The sequence below is a fragment of the Mytilus galloprovincialis genome, chromosome 12 (assembly GCF_965363235.1).
Source record: "Mytilus galloprovincialis chromosome 12, xbMytGall1.hap1.1, whole genome shotgun sequence".
NCBI classification, from domain to species: Eukaryota; Metazoa; Mollusca; class Bivalvia; order Mytilida; family Mytilidae; genus Mytilus; species Mytilus galloprovincialis.
Window position 1 is genome coordinate 63,016,980 of NC_134849.1, and position 10,323 is coordinate 63,027,302.

The 10,323-nt window shown below is 30.7% G+C and overlaps 1 long non-coding RNA gene across 1 annotated transcript; it reads left to right on the top strand.

Moving 5' to 3' along the window:
- Positions 1-297: 297 nt before the first annotated feature.
- On the top strand, positions 298-8,863 carry LOC143054046 (uncharacterized). Its single transcript, XR_012971549.1, has 4 exons — positions 298-524; positions 5,022-5,140; positions 7,771-7,817; positions 8,777-8,863. It is a non-coding gene; the product is annotated as an uncharacterized LOC143054046 (long non-coding RNA).
- The last annotated feature ends 1,460 nt before the right edge of the window (positions 8,864-10,323 follow it).

Genomic DNA, 10,323 nt, shown 5'->3' on the forward strand with positions numbered 1-10,323 from the left:
TTTAATGTTCAAAAATGTTTCCCCACGCTTAAAGCTCTGGATCCGCCTCTGTTATTCCATCATTTACAGATAGATGCAGCTGTTCTTATTGGTATATTGATTAATGCTTAACTGCAATATAATAATAAGGTTAACAACATGTTTATTTGTCCATTAAAGCGAGAGTGACGTGTGAACTTATGTAATCGCATAACACTTCACTAGAAGTGAGAAGTCAAACATAGTGTATATGTACACAATGATGCTACTACAATATTTACCATGTCTAATGACTTTCATAGTGTTGGTGTGGTCGGGAGCAAACAAAAAGAAGTACATGCTAAAATTTAACAATCAATATTTTCCGTTGTTGGACATAAACGTCACCTCACCTTCATTAGTGTTTTGTGCTGCTTTGTGCAAGACTTTTAAGATGGATACTTCCTTCAGCTATAATGGTGCTGAAAAACGCTGCTTGATTCATTCAAAGTATGAGAGGAGTACGACACTTGTTTCAAATTTGAAATGGCAGTTATACGAACCAGGTAAAATTCACACATTAATTCAGTATGTATTATCTGTCCTGTGAAATATGGTTACTCTCTTTCAGCATTAATATATTCAAGAATGACTTGAACGAACTTACTTTAGGTTCCCTGTTTTTAATGATTTTAGAATTGAACATAGAAATACAGACAAGCAGACGGACAGACGATCGGTGAAACCTAAATAATTTCAATCAAAATCAGATTTATCATACTTCATGGTGGTCCAACGTTCAATTTATGTCTTTACACAGTGTTCCAGATTGAATTGAAGAACAGAAGAATTCTAGTCAGCACGCAGGGCGATTTAGCGCAATAATCAATAATTTTGGGAACTGTAGTGCAGCAAAATGATTATATAAAATAAAAAAAACTGATACATTAATTACTATAGGCAATAGACCTATACAATAAAGCGTTCTTAAGCTTCTTTTTTTTTTACAAATTTCCGTACTCTACACAGCTACTTTTGCATAGGTACTATTTCTGTACTTAAAGTATGTAGTACTGGAAATTTACTTTTAATATTTAGTACTATTTCTGTACTTTAAAATTATTGTAATATTTAGGAATTTGTATTTTAAAGTACTTGATTTGTGCTAAATATTTTGGTACAGAAATAATACAATATTCCATGTTTGAAAATCATAATTTTAAGAGATTTGAAATAGAAAAACTTTCAAAATGCTGAAAATGTAACGGTAGTAACCAAAAATCTGTAGTGCCTAAATTTCAAGTACAAATTAAGTACTGTAAAATACAGGTACCTAAATATTACAATAATTTTAAAGTAACAAAATAGTACTGAATATTAAAAATAAATTTCCAGTACTACAGATTTTTAGTACACAAATAGTATCTGTGTAAGCTTTATCAAAAATGACAACTAATAAATAGTTCATGATTTTTTTTCCAGAGTACATTGTCAATCAAAACTTATAATAATAATACTTTATTCAGAAGCAATACAGCTTATAGAATATACAATTTTACAATATTTTTTTTTGAATGCATCAGTGAAATATAAATACAATAATTATACACAATATATGTATGGCGGAGAATGAAAATAAATTCATATGATCAATAATTAATACAACTACATATTACGATTTTTTTCAATATTAAACAAAAATTTACCTAAATTATTAAGTTCTTTCGCATTGTGAACTGATAACAACTGTAACATCTGAAGGATTCCAAGGGTTTTATTAATTGTTTCGTGGTATTGAAATTCCTTACTCAATAATGTAATAGTTATGTATAGATTACGACAGCAAGTCTATTTAGATTGATCATCATGTGTGTTATATGGTATGTTTTGTATCAAATTGTATTTCGAAATAATACCTGGCAGCAAGAAAAAAAAAATGCACATGAATAGTTAATCTCACTCATATACGGAAGCCGTAAGGGGACACACAAAACATAAGAAAATATTTTTTTTAATTTGAGATCATTACCGTTTTACCGAGATCTCGATAAAAAATATATATTGTTATCTCGATAAAACGAAATTGTTATATCGAGATCTCGGATTATCAAATCGTTATTTCGGATTATTAAATCGGTATCTCGATTTATTATATCGTTATCTCGATTTATTATATCGTTATCTCGATTTATTATATCGAGATCTCGGATTATTATATTGTTACACTACAGTCCAGGTGGACTTTGTCATTTCCATTTCGTTTTATCGATATAACGATATATTTTTTATCGAGATCTCGGTAAAACGGTAATGTTTTATCGTGATCTCGAATTAAAAAAAATATTTTCTAATGTTTTGTGTGTCCCTTTACGGCTTCCGTACTCATATTCCAGAAATTTGTCATTTGATTTAATGACATAATTTGACAACAAAATTTATGCTCATCAATATCTGAACTGTCATGATTATGTCCGCAAGCTTAACGTGTATAATATTATACTTTGTTGTTAAAACCTAATCTGAAAAACTGAAATTAATTGTCTCACACTGACCACGTACCAGAAGCGAAATTTATGCATGCTGTTTCCAGATTTAATCTTTGCCACCGTAATTTGTCAGGGAACTAATAATGAGAACAAGAACACATCAAATAAGAGAAAAGCAGTTAAGATAATTAAGATTATTTCCTAAAAATAAATTTAGGACTATTTAAAGTCATATCTTAAATATTATAATCCTTTAAAAATGATAATGAAAAAGAAATGAAAAACAGAATGCAATTTTTGTAGTCCCTAAATTTTGAGCTGGCGATTTTAAGATTGTTTCGGTTTCAAAAAGGAACGATCTGTCGAAGATGTGAATTTAATTTTGAACTTCACACTGAAAGTACAATGCTATGATAACTTTATAAATACTCATCCGCAAGTTATAAACATGAAACAAAATTAAAACACTAGAACATCGTAAGAGATTGAGGAGATGCATTTATGAAAGTAATTTCTTAAGTTACCCAATATTCAACAGTGTTCTGTCGATTTTCGCATTTTTGTCCATACGTGGGCCGACAAGCAACACGCATGTTTGAAGGTGACATTGATTCATTTAATATATACGGCAGACAAATTTCTAATAACAGGAAATGCCCGTATCACGTCAGGATTAAAACAATTGTTTTCCATTCGTTTAATGGGTTTGAGATTTTTGATTCTGCGAATTGATGACGGCCTTTCCGTTTTGAATTTTCCTTGATGTTCGGTATTTTTATATATCACATTTTCTATGAATGCATTCGTTAAGGTTGTTGCTTGTTCTTATTATTTTTATGTTTTGCAAACGTTGTTTGTCTTTTGGTCTTTTCGCGTTTTGCTTTGCCGTTGGTAATTTTCCTCAAATGTTCTGTTGGTATCTTTAGCATTTTTTCTTTAAACCTTCTTATTAAAAATAAATACAAATTTATAATAAACTGATTTCTAATGATTTAATTTTATAACAGTTGTATTATAAATAATAGGTAACAATAATTAAACGATGCTGAACTATTCTACTTTTTTGTATTCTAAATTGTATCTATTAGGAAAATGAAATACTGAGTAAACAACAAAACCTAAAGAGTTAGCTGTTTCAGAATCAAAAGAGCCGAGTTCACTCGAAACTCTTCAATCGATTTCAGACTTAATAGATTATCACGTAAACGCACTAGAAATGATATTCGGAACAACTCTAAGTAACTCTAGGGTAAGGCCCTGATCAAGCATAAAAATAAAATATTCTCATTGGTTTGACGTCATTCAAGAGTGTCTCGAGTTAAACCCTGGCTCGGTGAGGGTTGGAACCAGAGTACGAGGGGTTAACTCGATAGGTTCAAGTAAAATTGTTTTGTTGAAACCCGAGTAAGTACAGTTCACTCGAAAGGTTCAAGTGAACTCGGCCAAGGACTATGGGTAGTTGGGGTTTCGAACACCAAATTAGAATTACCATTAGTGGAATTTCCATTTTTCAACACATTATAGATGTTTTAAACAAATCACGATGCTTTAGATAGAGTAAAGAAGATGTAGCATGAGTGCCAACGAGACAACTCTCCATCATAGTCACAATTTTTAAAAGTAAACCATTATAGGTCAATAGTATGGTCTTCAACGCGGAGTCTTGGCTCATACCGCACAGTGAGCTATAAAGGGCCACAAAATTTACTAGTGTAAAACCATTCGAACAGGAAAACCAACCATCTAATATATATATAAAAAAGAGTACACTTTTGTGAATATTACACAGAATGCATTATATTCTAATATTGCAAAGTGCACGTTAAAAAAAAAGAATGAGACCAGATGGGTCAACAGGATGGGCTTCTCATCTATGCATAAATCATATGTCTTACATTTAAAATAGACAATATGACACAACTTGTATTTACAGATTGGACAAATATTCCGTTTTCCCCAAAAAAAATACTGTCGGTATTGAGTAAAGCCATATTGTATATGCAAACCAATTCGTGACAATAAAAATGAAACGCATAAACCATTGTATACAGTGGATTTCAGTAGTTATTTCTTTGAGCTCTTTTTTGTTTGTTTTTACCGAACTTTAATGAAAATTCAGATCAGAAAGACTTATAATAAATGACAAAAATCACATTTTGTCTGTTATTTGCCCCTGTGAACATGACTGTATGATATAATATGAAAAAAGATTCATTCAGTAGTGATACAACTATCATCGAAAAGCTTAAACACTTCAAACGAATGGAAAACAACTGTCAAATTCCTGACTTGGTACAGGTATTTCCTTGCCTTAAAAATGGTAGGTAAATCCTGGATTTTTAACTAGCTGAATCTCGCACTTGTATGACAATCGAATCTATCGAATAGATCCACTTCAACTACCAAAGGACTACATCGTACTTCCGGTTTTAAAATGCATCGAAATTCTGAATCTTCATTCATTTGTGTACTTTCGTGTAAAATTTTGATTATTTGATAATTGGGTGATATACTATCGTTTATTTAGTGTTCTCTTGCATTGGTATGTTTGTCTTCAATTTTAGTAATATGTTTTAGGTGATATATATACATGTTCATTGGGTGGAGGGATATGTGTTCAACTTGAAAGATGTGGTGGAGCTCACAGCATTGAAGGATGCAGTCACAATTCAATGGCTGTTTGTTGTTTTGACCAGGTAACTTTGTATGCGGAATAAGTCAGTCAAAATGGAGATTTGGGATAAACATAATATCCGATTGAAGAACTTTGTGTTCTTGTCTCTATTGAGCGATTATTAAATGTATATTTGTTTAATTCATCGATTGAATACAAAATAAATGTAGCATAAATCTGAACAAATGTAGGAGATATAATAGGTAAAAAGTGCACAGCTTCCCCTATCATCTAAACAAATCTAACATACAATCTGCATGATAAAAGTAGCAATAACCATAGGGAACTCCGAGAAAATTTAAAAACGGAAGGTCCCTAATCAAATGTCAAAATCAAAGGATAAAACACATCAAACGAATGGACCACAACTGTCATACTCCTGACTTCGTACAGGCATTTTCAAGTGTAGAAAATGGTGGACTGAACCTGGATTGAATTTAGTTAACCTGACGCCTATTTTGTGTTTTTGTAAAATTACATTGCGATATATAAAAAAAGTAATCCCGAACACAGACTACTAGTACATCAAACATTTGTGATAAATGTTTTGACGATTTTATCATCAGCACGTGATTCGTTAAAAATGGGTTCCAAATGTAAGACCCAAAGCATAAAAAGAATAGTTGAAAAAATGGCAATTTAACTATATCAATGTTGAACATAATAAAACAAAACTTGATATATGATACAAATAAAAGACAAGGTATGCTTAGGTTTCATTTTTGAATATCATTAACAGTTTTTTTTTTTATAGAAATTTAAGATAACACTGATTTTTGTTACGTGCAGTATTACAATATTACTCTTATATGACGTGCTTCTTTCGCTTTGTAAACAACACCTTGTGAAAATTCTCGATATATCTATACTTAGAGCAGACTCAGAGATATGCAATAATGAATGTGACAATATACCTCCCACGTAAATCCACATGTATTTGAAATGCTTTGCCGATTTCATTATATTAGAAATTAAAATAAATTAAAACAAAAGACAAAAGAATTTTTATTCTTATTCGGATGCATAATAAAAATAATCAATATACTGCAACTTGTTGTGTTTATTTCTTAATATTGTAACACAGCTATATTTTGTGCAATGTCAATTTCATCATGGATCACTTTTCAGACAATCAGGGGTTCATTAAGGGATGAAAATAAGCTTGATATTTATGTTCCGATTTTAAAAGCTATCAATTGAATATACTAATTTAAGTTGCAGTATAAAAATAATATTTAGTCAATGACACAAAAATATAACTTTATATGAAGGTTTTGTTTTATTTTATTTTCTATTCTATTGCATTATTAACTGATTTCAGCGAGTCAACATGGCAGTTCCATCGTTACGAAACTTTGATTTTGGATTTGACGGTAGCTTATGAAAAAAACATGTAAATTAAAAATTGCAAATATTGGGTTCGAGAATTAAACATATTTTTTCTAGCGGTTATCAACGAAATATTCAATGCTAAAGATTTATATTTGAGCTTTATCTAACAAGGAGTGAAAAGAACAACTACTACACACACGGCATACCCACCCTCACTTCAGTATTTAAATGAATTTATGTGTACTATTAGAATCGAAATATTTCATGGAAGCCATAGATTTGTTGTAAACTTACACATGACCTTGGCCGTGCTATTCGTTAAATCTATGACTTTCATGAATTATTTCTTAAATAACTAGCGTTTGCTTTCACTCCTGGTGTTAGAAATCTCTCATTCTGTGAGGGGGTGAAGAATAAAGCATACGCAACAAACGAAAAAAATACTTAATGAATAATAAACAAGGTGCCTTATGTTAATTTAGAACCTAAGATTCATGTCACTAGTCCAGCGAATATGCCAATTACGCCACAGGTTTTGCATAAAAAAAGTATTTTGAAATTTTCACCTTCAACATGCCAATACACGAACAATATTTGCTAAATTTAACATAAAAAACAATCGTATAAGGTATGTATAAAACATTGTTGTTTTATTTATTCCCAACTCAATTCTGCTGCTCTTCAAAATTGTTACAATTCTATCGCGTTTTTCTACATAACAAGGTTATATCTATAAATTGTAAAGCGAAAAGAGACATGCATATCATTGTGTTTACCAACAAGGTTAACCTTCATCAAACATTTAAATTATTGTATTATGCTTGACAATACATGAACCTCAATTTGAACTGAATCTAGTTGCCGTTCGTTGATACTTACCGTGCCTTGCCCTTTATATCTTTCCTTCAAATTAGTTATGCTGTATCAAATGAAAGCATATATCGTTCATGTATAACTTTTTATTTTGATTTGATAGGGTAACACTTTAATTTTTAAGATATATTATAGCATTTTGATAGTTCCGACCAGTACTAACCTATACAGCTATTGAATTGATAAAAAATTCTATACTAAACCCTAACACTATTGTCAAACCTGTATGCATATATATATATATATATATATATGCATACAGGTTTGACAATTTATATATATATATATACATATATATTCTAATTGACGGGTCCTTTATCTGCTGTCTATTTGTTTGACCTATGCAAGCGCTAACAGAAATAATGTTCGATTTATGATGTGATTTTTATGTGTTTTTTAAATGTTAAACTATATATAAATGTCATTGTTTTACAATTTTTTTTGCAGTCATTTGGCAAAGATGGGGTGTTGAATGGAAACGCTGATTTTGGCGGGTAAATTCAGTATATAAATATATGTCATCAGAGACCACCCTTTTGGGGGTGATCTTTCTGTATAAAACTGAAGTCCTGTGCTCTTCTAGATCTGATTGGAAGATAATATGTGTAATAAATATTTTATATAAATATAGATGGAGTGAAAAATAAAATGCTGAATGCACTCTCTTTTTACTACAGGATTGAAACGTAATGGATGTCAGTAAAGGAATTAACGAATTTTCACTGTTTGTAAACATTTGAGAGATTTTCTAATGAATTTACCCCTATGGAAAATATGTCCTCTGTCACTGTACTTGACCAAGGTCATACACTGATCACAATTCTCATTTTCTGTAAATATTTATGCAATTGAATCTTTTTGGAACCAGTTAAAGTTGTTTTATACAAATTTCTGTTTAAATACGGCTATTGTAAGTGTACTAAGTGTACTGTTGGAGGAAGCATGGGGTATATGGTAAAATGTCAGTTTTGTGTCTTGATTGAAAGAAATAATAGAAATTACACTTGAGAGTTATGATATTATTGAGAGGCAGAAATATCCTCCCCATGTTACATCTCATGTTACACAAATATTTCTTCTTATACTGTGTAAAGTCATATGTACAATCCGAATTACCTCCCTTTGACATATTGATTTTTTAGCTCTGTTTCTATTGTTAAGTTGTAGATACAGTTATGAATAAGCATTTTTCAAGTATTTTAGCACTCGAATAACCTGAAGATATTCATTTATTTTTAAATAATTCGATGCGTTTGTTTAATAAAAATAATAGTAGGCAACTTTTCATGATTACATATCCTTCATCTATGAAACTAGTGTTGAAATGTTTCTAATTGAAATGTTATGTTAACATTTTTAAATATTCTGAATTGTTATTTTCATCTTCCAAATGCAAAGTTTGGAAATACCCAGTCTTTTTTTTTTTCCTGTATGGCACTTTTTTCTACTTCAGTTATGGTGGCTGACCAGTTTTGGCGAAGAAACCATCCTGATGTTGGGGTAACAGGGATTTCTGCAGAGTGATTATCAATGATTTTTGGTGAACTGTACAAGTCATTAAAACACAGATCTAGTAAAATGAAACATAATTGTTTGTGTTTGTGTGTATGAAAATGCTTAAAAGCCATAAAATGGTCTTTTTGCTGTGTTTTCAGAGTATTTAGTAAAAAAAACCTCCCATATTAGGCAAAATTTAACTAAGTATACCAAGACTATATAGTTTCTAGATGTACTTGCAATACTGCATTAAAGCAAACACTGGATACAATTCGCATTTATTAAGCAAAGTATGTTACACCATTATTTAATAAAAAAGTCAATGTGTAACTTTATATACCAAATCTACATTGAACGCAGTATATGGGGTGTAGTAAAAACTTTGATCCCTCTTAAAAAAAATCAGCATTTATGAATGTTGTATTTAAACTGGAACTTTAAAATGGCTACATTACATAATTGATACAAGAAAATAAGGAAAAGAAGTTAAAAAGTCCCTTATAGGGGTACATTCAGTAATTAAATATACTTTATCAGGGACCGACCATTTTGGGACAGTTTTTTTGTATCAAACTGAAGTCCTATGCTCTTATGATTGGTAGATAATGTTTGTAATAACTCCTTTTTGATAGATCAACACTAGAGTAACAAAATAAAAGAATGCTGAATGTACTATTTTATTTTGCTACACTATTGAAAAGTAATAGGTGTCAGTAAAGGAATTAAGTACGAATCTACAGTGCTTGTAAAGAAGTCAATGTGAATGCCCCAAAATGCCGCATGACCCTATGTTTTTATTGTTGAAAACAATAGGGCTACATTCGTACTAAAATGAATGATATATGAAATATTCTAATTGCTAAAGGTAAATAAGGTATAAGTTTAATTGAAGACAAATTAACTTTAAAATCAATGGCAGATTGGTATGCTCCATTTATGGGCGTTATGTTTTCTGGTCTGTGCGTCCGTTCGTCCGTCTGATCGTCCGTTCGTCTGTCCCGCTTCAGGTTAAAGTTTTTGTTCGAGGTAGTTTATGATGAAGTTGAAGTCCAATCAACTTGAAACTTAGTACACATGTTCCTTATGATATGATCTTCCAATTTAAATGCCAAATTAGAAATTTCCCCCTATTTTTATGGTCCACTGAACATAGAAAATTATAGTGCAAGTTTCAAGTTAACGTTTTTGGTCAAGGTAGTTTTTTTTTTCATTTTACATAAACATACAATTTTTGGCAATTTTTTTTTTAAGGGTTCTTTTTTATTCTTATTGTTTATTTCAATGAAATGTGGAGATAACACACACACACGTAGCATTTCTAATCCAGGGATACATAGTTTTCCTTATTCAATTTTGGTAAACGTTTCGTCTGTTCCGCCGTCAAAACAAATAGGGGAATTCGCAACTGATATCATGTGACTGAAAGCAAATCATTTTCTATAAAATAAAATTGAGAATGGAAAAGGGGAATTTGTCAAAGAGACAACAACCCGACCATAGAAA